The sequence below is a fragment of the Mustelus asterias genome, chromosome 21 (assembly GCF_964213995.1).
Source record: "Mustelus asterias chromosome 21, sMusAst1.hap1.1, whole genome shotgun sequence".
NCBI classification, from domain to species: Eukaryota; Metazoa; Chordata; class Chondrichthyes; order Carcharhiniformes; family Triakidae; genus Mustelus; species Mustelus asterias.
The window spans coordinates 3,613,727-3,628,693 of NC_135821.1; the positions used below are offsets into that span (position 1 = coordinate 3,613,727).

General features: G+C 46.6%; 1 protein-coding gene across 12 annotated transcripts in view; it reads right to left on the bottom strand.

Moving 5' to 3' along the window:
* LOC144509057 (synaptotagmin-1-like) overlaps nucleotides 1–14,967 on the bottom strand; it is a 179,536-nt gene that overhangs the window by 145,366 nt on the left and 19,203 nt on the right. For 5 of the 12 annotated variants that reach the window (XM_078237355.1, XM_078237357.1, XM_078237356.1 and 2 more), the window contains exon 2: nucleotides 10,530–10,565. The exons of 1 other annotated variant lie outside the window; for it this stretch is intronic. The gene's annotated coding sequence lies outside the window, so the exon portion shown is untranslated. Of the gene's footprint in view, nucleotides 1–10,109; nucleotides 10,566–14,967 lie in introns of those variants that run through there. 6 more of the 12 variants (XM_078237363.1, XM_078237365.1, XM_078237358.1 and 3 more) reach the window with 4 other exon arrangements.

The window sequence follows — 14,967 nt, forward strand, 5'->3', positions numbered from 1 at the left end:
TGTAAAGGCCCGGAATCTGCCCTACTCCGTAGAGGATGTCAGGTCGATAACTCGAAGCTGCCAGGTATGTGCAGAGTGCAAGCCGCACTTCTACCGACCTGACAGGGCACACCTCATTAAAGCCACTCGCCCTTTTGAACGACTGAGTGTTGATTTCAAGGGCCCCCTTCCTTCGACAGATCGGAATGTGTACTTCCTCAACGTGGTTGACGAGTACTCCCGATTCCCTTTTGCCATTCCCTGTTCAGACATGTCCGCTGCCACGGTCATTAAAGCCTTGCGGAGTCTTTTTACCCTGTTCGGCTACCCCAGTTATATCCACAGTGATAGGGGTTCGTCGTTTACGAGTGATGACTTGAGGCAATACCTGCTCTCTAAAGGAATTGCCTCAAGTAGGACTACGAGTTACAACCCCAGGGGTAACGGGCAGGTCGAAAGAGAAAACGCTACAGTCTGGAAGGCTGTCTTACTGGTGTTGAGGTCTAGGGGTCTTCCAGTCTCCCGTTGGCAAGAGGTACTTTCTGATGCACTCCATTCAATCCGGTCCCTCCTGTGTACGGCAACCAACGCTACCCCACATGAGCAGATGTTTACCTTCCCTAGGAAGTCTTCCTCTGGGACCTCACTGCCGTCTTGGTTGACGTACTCAGGACCTGTCCTCCTGCGGTGACATGTAAGGACCCGCAAGTCCGACCCTTTGGTTGAACAGGTCCATCTCCTCCACGCCAACCCTCAATATGCCTATGTAGCATATCCTGACGGGCGAGAGGACACGGTCTCTATTCGAGATCTGGCGCCTGCAGGGGACCTGGAAACCCCTGTCGCTCCCGTACCCCTGGTTAGGGACCCCTTGCCCTTTATCTCCCCTCCTGACACGGCGCGGGCAGTATCGGGACCACCACTTAATCCTCTTACTCCCGTGTACAGCTTGCCTGAGTCCAGGAGATTGTCGCCACCTCGAGGCTTGCCTGAGTCCAGGAGATTGTCGTCACCTCGAGGTCCACCCATCCGTGAGGAACTGGAGGAGTCACTGGACACCACCTTGGAGAGAGGGTCATCATGGTCACCAGAACCGGCGCTACCGCCAGTGTTGAGGAGGTCGCAGAGACGGTGCGGCCCTCCGATATGACTGAACTTGTGAATATATGGACAGTTTGTACTGTTTTTTTGCCCCACCGGCCTTTGTTTTTAAAGGAGGGGTGAATGTGGTGAACCATAGATGGTTACCACTATGGGTACTAAACCATAGATGGTTATCACTATGGGTACTTGTACATATGTTACTCTTGTTACTGTTGGGGTTAGGGTTGGGGTGTTCCACCTGTTGGTATTGTTCTGTGGTACACTCCGGTTGGCTCCGCCTTCCTATAGGAGTATAAAGGTCACTGCACTTCCTAGTGACCCTTTAGTCTGGGATTGTATTGTTAAGCAGTATGCTCCATTCTTGTTGCTAATAAAAGCCTTTATTTCCCGGGTACGATCCAGCCTCCCAAGTGAATTAATCGCGCATCAGCAACAACTGCGGAAAAAAAGAATGAAACAAAAAACAACAGCTCCCTGGCACTCAGCCCTCACATTCCCTCACCCTCCACCCGCCCATGTTGTCATTTGTTGTGGTTGTCTGGAGAAGAGGTTTGAGGCTGAACTGTACATATTTATTGTAGAACATAACTATGTACAGATGTGTGAGAGAAAAGAATTGTATACGACAACATGGCTCCTTCAGTCCACGCCACAAGGTATCTCCATTCAGATTATTACCAGGTTACTACTAGTCATATGACTCCCATTACATCATCATGTATGCGATACTGTTGCCAGTCCCACTTTAATCCTTATCACCCTGGAAACCCTAATGCAACACCTCCCCCCATCGTCTTAATCCACACATATTTTCATTTATATTTACACGCTTCCCCTTCTCCCCCAAGTCTCTAACAGATTTAATCGGTGTGGAGGTCTCACAACTCTCCCTGAGCAATGTTCTTTTGAAGCTTGAAGGATTGGTAGTCTTAATTTGAATTTCTTTCTTCTGACAGTAGAAGCTGCCGTATTTGGTGTTTTATTTGTTTCTTCCTCTCCTTGCTGTTGTTCTTTTTCCTATCAATACTTTCCCTTTTGTGGTGGAGAGTGAAGGTTTATCACTTTCTTTACTGTTGACTATGTCTCCTATCGTTGTTCACTGAATTTACACTTTTTAAAGAATGGTTTCATCCATCATGCTTTGCCTTTAGAGCGGTGACACCATGTAGGTCCTAGATCCTGAAGGATCCTGCATTGTGGTCGCCTGTGGTGAGGAAGGCATTTGATTCTGTCTTGTTGCCTCTCCAATTGCAGTAACCCCGGGATGGTCGGAAGGTCAGTATCATCTCTTGGACCTCATCTTGGTTTTGTTTTTAGTTGTGGAATCATTTAGTTATTTGCACCCTGGGCCCTTGAGTTTGGTTGATGGATCAGTGCGGATGCACTTACTAAGGGGTCAATGTTGACAGGTGAATGCAGGATTGGACCAGCATCTCCTACCACCTGGGTTCCGACTCTGACCCTCTCTGCCGAGTGACGAAGGGCCGTGGTCGCACTCAGGCACTCGTGGATCCAGCTGGCCTGTTTCCTCTTCAGGCTGAGCAAGATTACCTTCATCTGATTGGAAAGGAGCTGGATTATCTGCAGAGTGTTGAACATTCTCACTGAAGTCCCAGTCGAAGTCATCAGTGCCGTTGGATGGTTTGAGGGTCTCCAACTTGGTACAGGTAATGATTGTCTGTTCTATGACTTTGCTCACTGTTTCAATTAGGTTTTGATTTGATTTGATTTATTGTCACATGTATTAGCATACAGTGACAAGTATTGTTTCTTGCGCGCTATACAGATAGAGCATACCATTCATAGAGAAGTAAATGAGAGGGTGCAGAATGTAGTGTTACAGTCATAGCTAGGGTGTAGAAAAAGGTCAACTTAATACAAGGTAGGTCCATTCAAAAGTCTGATGGCAGCAGGGAAGAAGCTGTTCTTGAGTCGCTTGGTACGTGACCTCAGACTTTTGTATCTTTTTCCTGACAGAAGAAGGTGGAAGAGAGAATGTCCGGGCTGCGTGGGGTCCTTAATTATGCTGGCTGCTTTGCCGAGGCTGCGGGAAGTGTAGACAGAGTCAGTGGCTGGGAGGCTGGTTTGCGTGATGGATTGGGCTACATTTACGACCGTTAGTAGTTTTTAGTAGTTGAATGCAACACAAGTGCCTTGGTTCAGGACAAAGAATTCCTGATTTCAAATCACATATAGGGCGGAATTTTCCTGTCCCATCTGCCACGGGAATTGTAGCGGGCAGGGGCGTACCATGCAAAGGTCCCTTGACCTTGGGCGGGAATTTCCAGCCTTGGGGCGAGCACGGCCGGAAAATCCCGCCTATAGTGTCTCTAGTATCCTGTATTGGAGTGGTTCCAGAAGCATGTTTATAACTGGTAGTCTGATCCCTCTTAGGCCATTGTGGTGGACCCCAGTTGTGCCTTTGTCCTATATGGACCACCGTTGTGTGTGCTTGTCATACCTGGACACATCCCCTTCCAGTTTGGGTCCTCCCCTCAGCACCTAGTATAAAGGTGGCTGTCTCCTCCCCCTTGTTCAGTCCAGATTGGTTATATGTTGGGATCTGCTCCTGATTCTGTTGTGAATAAAAGCCTACACTTATATTGGCATATCGGTAGTCTTTCGCCTTATTGATAGCGCATCAGCCATATAATGGAATGTTTGTTCACTACAGCCAGAGGTTGGCTAGTTGTGGTTCTTTATCGGACAGAACTGTCACACATGCTCCTGTCTCTAATTTAAAATGAGTAATGTGCCCATTGATTCATATGTCAGCATTCCAAAAGGTATCTCTGGGATCTTTAATCTGGCCTCGGAAGCATTGTTGCTCTTCGTCTTGGTATGACTCTTCTCATTTGTCTTTTTTGTGGGAAGCTTCGCTGCTGATCCTCTTGTATGCTTTGAGGTTTTTGACCTGCACATTTCTCTGGTTTTTTACAGTGGAAACATTCTGCCATGCTCGAAGGGCACTGCTTGTCCCTGTGAGGCTTTTTCGGGCCACAGAGCTGGCATGGTTTACTGCCATCTTGAGCTTTAATTGGATGGTGAGCAGCACGATGACACAATGGTTAGCACTGCTGCCTCACAGCGTCAGGGACCCGGGTTCGATTCCGGCCTCTGGTCACTGTCTGTGTGGAGTTTGCACGTTCTCCCCGTGTCTGCGTGGGTTTACTCCGGGTGCTCCGGTTTACTCCCACAGTCTGAAAGACGTGCTGGTTAGGGTGCATTGGCTCCTTATCCACTCTGTCCATGTCCCTCATAATCTTGTACACCTCGATCAGCTCGCCCCCTCACGCTTCTCTGTTCCAATGAAAACAACCAAGCCTACCCAATATCTCTTCATAACTTTAATGTTCCATCTCCTCTGCACCTCCTCCAGTGCAATCACATCTTTATTACTTAGTCCCGATGCAATTCTGTATCTTAAAATTCTCCTCTTCCATAACACCTAATTCCATGTCTGGTCTGTCCCTTCCAACTGCACAAATTTTGAATCCATTGCTATTTTCATAGAATCATAGAATCCCTACAGTGCAGAAGTGGCCATTTGGCCCATCGAGTATGTACTGACACTCTGACAGAATATATTACCCAGGTCCTCTCCCCCGCCCTATCCCTGTAACCCCACACATTTACCATGGCTAATCCATCTAATATACATATCTTTGGACACTAAGGGACAATTTAGCAGGGCCAATCTACCTAACCACACATCTTTGGACACTAAGGGGCAATTTACCATGGCCAATCCACCTAACCTGCACATCTTTGGACACTAAGGGACAATTTAGCATGGCCAATCCACCTAACCCACACATCTTTGGACACTAAGGGACAATTTAGCATGGCCAATCCACCTAACCCACACATCTTTGGACACTAAGGGGCAATTTAGCATGGCCAATCCACTTAACCTGCACATCTTTGGACAGTGGGAGGAAACCAGAGCACCCGGAGGAAACCCACGCAGACACGGAGAGAACGTGCAAACTCCACACAGTCACCCAAGGCCGGAATCGAACCTGGGTCCCTGGCGCTGTGAGGCAGCAGTGCTAACCACTGTGCTACCAGTCGAATCAGGAAAGGTTTGCCTTAAATGCTTTAAATGGTGCTGCAATAATCGGGTTTACCCACGCTGCTTGGGTTTATTGGATACCTGCCGAGGTCACTGAGCTGTCTCAGATCTTTTCTGAATCCCTGGAAATATTGTTTCAATGGTTATTAAGGCCAGTTAGTTACTTTGCTGTGTTACTGGAGGATCGAATTTTGTGCCTGATTTTTTAACTGGCTAGTCATCATGCATGTTTTGGTGCCACACTGGAACAGGGCTGCCGTGTTTTTTAAGCTATGCACTTAAAAATACATCATCTCCCAGTGCTTTCTGGTTGCTGTGTCTCGTTTAGAAGCCTTTTTTAAAGTTTGCTCGCCCTTCCTCCAGGTTCTTTAACTCCGCTTTTTCATCACGATTTTTGACAGACCTCCACATGCTATGGTGGAGTCCTTCTTGAGCTGCACAGTGCATTTCTTCTCTGCTTCTCAGCATCCACGTTTATTCTGGAACCTTTCTGGTGATTTCCAACGATTTCATTGAGGTTTTCCATTTCGGGGTGTTTTGTCAGGTCAGAGTGTAGATTTTTCAGTTTTTCGTTTTGGAGATTTTGGGGTCCTTCAGCCGCTGCTATGATGTTGATTGTTGCTTGTCTGTCTCAGAGAGAGGCTCAGTGTCACAAGCCGGGATTTTTCACACAATCTGCTACGTGTTTTGCAGCAGTAGGGGTGGCCCACCATTGGCCAATCTTCTGATCCAGCCATTGTCAATGATTTATTGAACATTTATTGAGTTTAGAAGTATGAAGGGGGGGGGGGTGGGGTCTTATAGAAACTTACAAGATACTGCGAGGCCTGGATATAGTGGACATGGAGAGGATGTTTCCACCAGTAGGAAAATCAAGAACCAAAGGGCACAACTTCAGGCTAAAGGGGTGGTCCTTTAAAACTGAGATGAGGAGGAATTTCTTCAGCCAGAGAGTGGTGAATCTGTGGAACTCTTTGCCGCAGAAGGCTGTGGAGGCCAGCTCATTGAGTGTCTTTAAGACAGAGATAGATAGGTTCTTGATTAATAAGGGGATCAGGGGTTATGGGGAAAAGGCAGGAGAATGGGGATGAGAAAAATATCAGCCATGATTGAAAGGCAGAGCAGACTCAATGGGCCGAGTGGCCTAATTCTGCTCCTTCTTATGGTCTTATGGTCTTATGGAACATAACTGTGTACGGATATACGAGACAATAAGACTTCTTCAGTCCAAATCATGAGTTATCTCCATTCAGAATTACTATCAAACTACTTGTCACATGGCTCCCTTTACATCATCTTGTCAGCACTATTGTTTCCCCAGTCTGATGTTAACCCTTTCAGGGAATAGTCTGGATGGTGATTTGTCAGCTAGTACAGACATGATGGGCCAAATGGCCATGATTCTTACTTAAGGAGAGCATTTCAGCACAGTATATGTTCCATTCATCTGAAACGAATGCCAGTTTCAAGGAGTTGTTACAACAGATTGTCTCTTTGATGTCATTTCTGGTCTGTTAACAAGTATTACAAATGTTGCAAGGTTTTTCTTTTCTCAGAATAGCAGAATATATTTATTTTCCCCATCAGTGATATGGAGGCTTTTATTACACAGTGAGAGATTTATTTCCTCCCCAGGAATTCAAACCATTTTCCATTGACATTGCATTGAAGTTGAAGACTGTACAGTGAGAATACTTGGTGAATGGTTTTGGAGATCTACATTTCCATCCCGATCGCCATAGGAATTAAAGCGGGCGGGGCATGGACCATGCAAAGATCCGTTGACCTTGGTTGGGTAGGCTTGTGTTGTTTTCATAAAAGCAGAGAGGACTGAGGGGCGACCTGATCGAGGTGTACAAGATGATGAGGGACATGGACAGAGTGGATGCACTACTCTCCGCTGGAAAACCCATGGTGGGGGTGTGCCATCGGCGGGACTGGAAGATCCCCCTGGCCTGAACAGCGGGAAAATTCTGGGCATGGCGTCTGAACAGTAATGATTATTGAACATAACTGTGTACGGATGTATGAGACAATAAGACTTCTTCAGTCCAAGCCATGAGTTATCTCCATTCAGACTAGCACCAGACTTGTACTTGTCACATGGCTCCCTTTACATCATCATGTCAGCACTATTGTTTCCTCAGTCAGGGCGGCACGGTGGCACAATAGTTAGCACTGCTGCGTCACAGCGCCAGGATCCTGGGTTCAGTTCCTGGCTTGGGTCATTGTCTTTGTGGAGTCTGCACATTCTCCCCGTGTCTGCGTGGGTTTCCTCCGGGTGCTCCGGTTTCCTCCCACAATCTGAAAGACGTGCTGGTTAGGGTGCATTGACCTGAACAGGCGCCGGAGTGTGGCGACTAGGGGAATTTCACAGTAACTTCATTGCAGTGTTAATGTAAGCCTTACTTGTGACTAATAAATAAGCTTTAACTTTAAAAAAGTCTGATGTTAACCCTTTCAGGGAATAGTCTGGATGGTGATTTGTCAGCCAGTACAGACATGATGGGCCAAATGGCCATGATTCTTACTTAGGGAGAGCTCGATGCTGGTGTGAGAAGCAAAACATGCTCCGTTCCTCATCACTGACAGTCTGCCTCTTTCAACAGCACCAGATCATATCAATTGAACATAAAACCCATGCAAATGAACAGAGAGACTGGTGGATAAGGAAAGATGTTATTCTGATGCGTTGATTTGGTAGTGTGCAATCTGTTGTGTTATAAGTTGACGCCATAACTGTTAACAGTTACTGTTAACTATGTTCACTAGCTTTTGGCTCAATTCACCTGCCAATGTCAGTGGGTGTTTTATAAAGTCAAGTGGAAAGGTCAGTCCAGTTTATTACAGGGCGGCACAGTGGCACAGTGGTTAACACTGCTGCTTCACAGCTCCAGGGACCTGGGTTCGATTCCCGGCTCGGGTAACTGTCTGTGTGGAGTTTGCACATTCTCCTCGTGTCTGCGTGGGTTTCCTCCGGGTGCTCTGGTTTCCTCCCACAGTCCAAAGATGTGCGGGTTAGGTTGATTGGCCATGCTAAAAATTGTCCTGAGATGCATAGGTTAGAGGGATTAGTGGGTAAAATATGTAGGGGTATGGGGGTAGGGCCTGGGTGGGATTGTGGTCGGTGTAGACTCGATGGGCCGAATGGCCTCTTTCTGTGCTGTAGGGTTTCTATGATTTCCTAGATAGCACAAACATGTAGATCAAAGCACACAGACTCTCCTGTACATCCTGGTAAAGCCACTAGTCTATTGATCTAGTGATGTTACCAGTTACCCCCGCTAACTGGGTTCAAACATTAGTCACTTCTCGCAGTGAGAGTTAATGTTAAAATCAGAAATCGGCTAAATGTAGGAGAAACTTGCCATCGCACCTATGGCCTCAGTAAGTGTGCTGCATTTACCAAGAGTGAGGTGTCTTGCAACAAAATAGTCGTCTCTCAACGGACTATTGTAATCGTGGTGCAGAAGGAGGCCATTCAGCCCAACATATGGGTCAATTTAGCACGGCCAATCTACCTAACCCGCACATCTTTCGGACTGTGGGAGGAAACCGGAGCACCCGGAGGAAACCCGTGCAGACACGGGGAGAAGCTGCAGACTCCACACAGACAGTCACCCAAAGCCGGATTTGAACCTGGGTCCCTGGCGCTGTGAGGCAGCAGCGCTAACCACCATGTCACCGTGCCGCCCATAATGTTGACCTACTCCTGGTTGACAAGTCCGGCTATTGTAATTGGTACACCCTAACAATTCCTATTCAGTAAACTTAAAAAAAAACTCCACAGGAATCAGAAAATAAGTGCAGTAAGTCATTACTGGTTAGAAAGTTGTAGCTTAGCACCATCTCCTGGCCAAGGCTGTGCACCAAGTTGCGGGTCACAAATGGATTTGAAGAAAATTTTGAGGAACTAGCAAAGGTGCTAGTTTCTGAGCTACATCAAGAAGCTGAAACCTGAAGTCCCAATACGTTCATAATCATAAAAAAGCCCATGGCATTGTGGGGAGTGTAAATTTTGTTATTCACTGCTATCCAAGGCCAATCTCGGTGTGAGATGTCACCATGGTTCAAACAGAAGGCAAGATAAATAAGGACGTGCTGATTGGGGTAACATTAAAAATGGACTTTTAGACCGGAGGGGCAAATCTGAGATTCAGGAAATTGTTAGAAAGTTACACAACATATTGCTGGGACAATTATAGACACAGTCAGTTCAAAACAGAGAGTCCCATTATAGACACTGTCAATACTGGACTGTCTGTCCCGTTATAGATACAGTCAGTACTGGATAGTTCAGATATAAATACAGTTAATACCTACAACATATATCTATGTGGCACTTTTAAGGCAGAAAATATCTCAGGAGTTAAAATATCTTAGGAGTTTAGAAAAGTGAGAGGGGATCTCATAGAAACCTTTTAAATTCTAATAGGATTAGACAGGGGAGAGACAGAAAGAATGTTCCCGATAGTGGGGGAGTCCAGAACTAGGGGTCATAGTTTGAGGGTAAGGGATAAACCTTTTAAGACTGAGGTGAGGAGAAATTTCTTCACCCAGAGGGTGATGAATGTGTGGAATTCACGACCACAGAAAATAGTTGAGGCCAAAACGTGTGATTTCAAGAAGGAATTAGATATAGCTCTTGGGGCTAAAGGGATCGAGGGGATATGGGGGGGGAAGGGGGGGATCAGGATATTGAATTTGATGATCAGTCATGATCATAATGAATGGCGGAACAGGCTTGAAGGGCCGAATGGCCTCCTCCTGCTTCTATTTTCTATGTTTCTATGTTTCTAAAGCAGAAATAGGAGAGAAAGTCGGATTGGGGTGTGGGGTGCGGGGAGATGCAAATGTTAATTAGGTTTTTTTGAGATGGAGCAAGCAGATGAAAAGGATGAGAGAATACAAGACCCAGATAGTGTAGAGTTATTTCATCAAATTGACTCACCTGATGAAGGAGCGGCGCTCTGAAAGCTCGTGACACAAAATAAACCTGTTGGACTTTAACCTGGTGTTGTGAGACTTCTGACTGTGCCCACCCCAGTCCGATGCCGACATCTCCACATTATTTCATCAAAGACAGTAGGGATGGGGTAAGGATGGTTATTGAGTCTGACTGGATCCTTTCACAATGATCTATTAAACCGATATTTTAGTCCCTGATGTAAACTCTCAAATGTCATACCTTTGCGACCAATTGCCCAACAGCATTTTTTATTCCTTGCACAGCCAACATCTGCGGTGTAATCATTAGTGGCGCCCACTAATTTACCTTCACTGTCAGTCTCATTGGAGTCTCTGTAACTTAGTGGCAGAGGAAGGCGACATGTTTCCCTGCATCATCGTAGCCTGAGGGGAGCATACATACCTGGAGAGGGCTGGGGGGGTGGAACAGGGGCGTAACCTAAAGGGAGAGAGAATAGAACAAATTAAACAATGGTGATGAGACCATGAGAGTTCAAGGAACTGTCTACAAGAAGACCCCAAAAATGCATTATTAACACACCTTCCTTAGAAAACAAAATTCTCATTTATTTATCTACAGATCGGTTCATTGGTTGTAGAGTCAGAAATTAAGGGAACAAATCCCATCCTATCCAATTGAAATAGGCCATCTGCCCATTAGCTCTTTGCCCCACATGAGTTCCATCCCATTCTCCTTTATCCCATTCTATCAACATGTCCTTCTATTCCTTTCTTCCTCACATACTTATCCAGTGTCCTCAAATGTTATTCATCTCAGTGGAATTTCTACATTCGAACCACTCTCTGGATGAGGACGAATCTCCTGAATGCCTTTATTAGTGACTACCGTACATCTAGTTTTATATTTCAGGGGAAGCATTGGAGTAGTGGTATTGTTGCTGAAAAAATAATCCAATGACCCAGGGTAGTGCTTTGGGGACTCAGGTTCAAATCCCAATGTGACAGATTTCAATTCAATAAAAAAACCTGGAATTAAAAGTCTAATGATGACCATGAAACCATTGTTGTCCATCTGGGTCACTAATGTCCTTTAGGGAAGGAAATCTGTCGTCCCCCCCTGGTCTGGCCTACATCTGACTCCAGATACAACAATGTGGTTGAGTCAGGGATAGGCAATAAATGTCCACTGTTCAGTAAGATTACGGCTGATCTGATTGTGACTTCAACCCCACATTCCTATCTGAAATGGTAACAAGCATCTGGAAAAACAAGACTTCTTTAGATGTGCACTTGTGATGCCAAGGCAAACAAGACTATGGACAAAGTGCTGGAAAATGGGGTTAGAATAGTTGGGTGGTTTGTCTTTAACCGGCACTGACTTGATGGGCCAAAGGGCCTTTTTTTGCGCTGTCGGCCTCTAAGCCTCTATGGGCCCGATTTTACCATCGCGTTGCGCCCGTTTTTGAGTGCGGAAACTTGGTAAAGTTGGGCGTGAGGTGAGTAGCGTGATCCGCGCCCACCTCCATCCCAGTTCCCTCTTTACCAAGGCCCGAAAATAGCCACAATTGGGACTGCGCCCGAAACGGGCACGACGGCCATTTAAATGCATTTGCATGCACTTAAATTGATTTAATGGGCTGCACGCCCAACTTTACTGGCACTTCCCCCTTTACCACCGCGTTCGCCCACCCAGAATCGGCACGAAACAGACATGCTCCATATAAGTTTGATTCGGGCGCTCCAGTTAGTGAGGAGGTAAGTGCCGAGCATCCGACAGCTCTCTGCTTGAGATCAGTGGGAGCGGGGGGGGTGGGGGGTGGCTGGTGGGGGGGAGGGTTGGGTCCGACGGCTCCCTGCTTGAGATCTATGGCGTGGGGGGGGGGGTCCGCTGCCACTCTGCCTGAGGTCAGTGGGGGAGGGGGGGGGAGGGTGGATCATTCTGCCTGAGATTGGTGGGGGAGAAGGGGCGAGGGGCCCGCAATTGGTCAGGGTGGCGGGAGGGGGTGGGGGGAATAAGAGCGTCAGTAATGTTGTGGGGGTGGGGTAATGTCTGTGGGGGCCAGGGGGAGGCATTATCCAGCCCGGGAGCGATGTGGCAGGGGAGCCGCATTCTATCATTTTGTTTCTGCGCATGCGCAGTTGGAGGCTCCGATTGGAGCTGCAGGGTTTCGGGCGCGCTAAGCCCCGCCCACAGGCTTCTGCAGCGCGATTCGGAATCGCTGATATTTTTTCAGGCAGAGTGCGTATGGGGGCGCCGGAGAACGGGTCTAAATGTCGGATCTGAAACACTCCCAGATTCAAGTCCGCCCAGCACTTTGAAATAAATTGGGTAAAATAGGGCCCAATGACTCAAACACACTATATTGAAAAAAAAAAGCCAATCTCTGTATTTCCAACCATTTAAATGTAAGATGCAAGGAGAATTGATCACAATCAGGATAATTTATGCAAAATAAAAGCTTTCTAAATCAAAAATGACAGTCTGTATGTTACTTAAGAGGATGATCAGAGTGGCAGTTAATTCTGGAAGAGTTCTTCATTGTAATTTATCCATTTGCCAGCAGAGGGAACTGTTTTCAGCAGAATGCAGCTGACACCAGGGAGATTTGATAATATTCATTATTAGTTAATCCCATTTACCCGTGGTCAATCCCATTTGGTATGAGGCAATCTATCTCTTGACACAGAACGCGATACATGCTCTAGGGAGAGCAACTGGCATCCTTGGCTGATCCACAAAATGTCCATGGAATAATGTCAAGCTGGCTCTTAGGACCCGGATGCTGGGGTTTAGGAGGGCTGTGTCCTCAGCAACTGTTGTAAAGCTGTGAAAAATGGATGACTTACAGCTACCGAGAAAGGCATCTCCACAAATGACATCTTTGCTGTTTGCAGTGTATTCTGGGAATCTCATGGAAAGGCAAAACTACGAATGCAGCGCTTCTCTCAGAGGCAAGTATGTTGGCACACACCATGCAGAGGTGGCCTTGCTGGCATGGGTACGTTCACAGGATGGAATTCAGATATATACTCAAGGATGTTCTGTGCGGCGAGTTAGCCAGAACCAGAAGACCAGTAAGACACCTAAAACTCCACTGATTGCAAGTGTGACATAGAGTCATACAAATTTACGGCATGGAAACAGGCCCTTCGGCCCAACTTGTCCATGCCGCCCTTTTTTTTTTAAACCCCTAAATTAGTCCCAATTGCCCGCATTTGGCCCATATCCCTCTATACCCATCTTACCCATGTAACTGTCTAAATGCTTTTTAAAAGACAAAATTGTACCCGCTTCTACTACTGGAAGCTTGTTCCAGACACTCACCACCCTCTGTGTGAAAGAATTGCCCCTCTGGACACTTTTGTATCTCTGCCCTCTCACCTTAAACCTATGCCCTACATTTGGGAAAAGATGTTGACTATCTAGCTGATCTATGCCCCTCATTATTTTATAGACCTCGATAAGATCACCCCTCAACCTCCTACGCTCCAGAGAAAAAAGTCCCAGTCTATCCAGCCCCTCCTTATAACTCAAACCACCAAGTCCCAGTAGCATCCTAGTAAATCTTTTCTGCACTCTTTCTAGTTTAATAATATCCTTTCTATAATAGGGTGACCAGAACTGTACACAGTATTCCAAGTGTGGCCTTACCAATGTCTTGTACAACTTCAACAAGATGTCCCAACATGAAGCCCAATATTGGGTTTTGCTCCCAGCAGTCGACAGAGGAAACTGGGCACACTACCTGTGAGCTGGTGTGAGCCACCATGACACTCAGTGGCTACAGCAGCTTGCTAACAAACCCCAACACTGGGAACAACAACCCATAACAACACCCAATAAACACCTTACATGCGGCATTCATGGCAGAACTTGATTGGTCTTTTTGCCATCAGCAAAAGTACATTGTATGAAGACGTCCCATCCCCAAATGGATTTGATTTTCAGCATGTTATCTGATATAGATGGAAGGACGCTAGTGGGTAATCAGATACAACCCCTCAACGCTCCAATCCATTTTAAAGGCTCCTTTTCCACCATTATTTCCTATCTTCCCTCTTTACAGGAAATTCAGTCAGACACATCCCCACATTGATGTTCACAGGATAATCAACACCATTGATATCCCGACTTTAACATCCCAAGGTACTGCGTAGAAGTGTCATCAGATTGACTGACACAGACAAAGGAGGAGATATTGGGACAATGGCCATACACTTGGTGAAAGAGTTAGGCTTTGAGCAGGAGTGGAGGAGAGGTTTATGCCAAGAGGTAATTCCAGAGCTCAGGATCCAGGTGGGGGAGAGGAATTAGCACATTCCCAAGAGGCAGAGTTGGGGGAACCTAGAAATCTCAACAGGTTATAGGTGTCAACCTATGGGCCAGTCTTGAATCACTGCAATCAGATCTCCTTTGTCAGGGTATGCACTCTTACTGTATTTTCTCACCCCAAAATAGAGCAGCTGCCAATAGTCTTCAAGCATTTGCTGGCAAATCTATCCCTGAGGCAAAATGCACTTGAGAAAGCCCATGCTTCTTTGGGGTAAACCCTTGACTTTTGACTAAGTAGTGGGAACGCAGTGTTGACATTCACTGCTCGACAGCATTAAGCCATCCCATGGGGATATTAAGCCTGAGCAATTCTGAAAATATGGCTAGCCTAGTTCCAGTGCCTTGCTGGGCCAGTGGATGTCTGGCATTGCTTAGGGAAACTATTATTACATATTTAGTGTGAAGTCTCAATGGAAACAATAGAGGGGGATGGCGGGGGGTGCGGGGGGGGGGGGGGGGGGGGGGGCAGTGCGGGGGTGGGGAGCAACTTCATCAGTAGGGTTGGGAGCCATGTCCAGTAGTGACTTGTAAGATTGCACAGTAAATA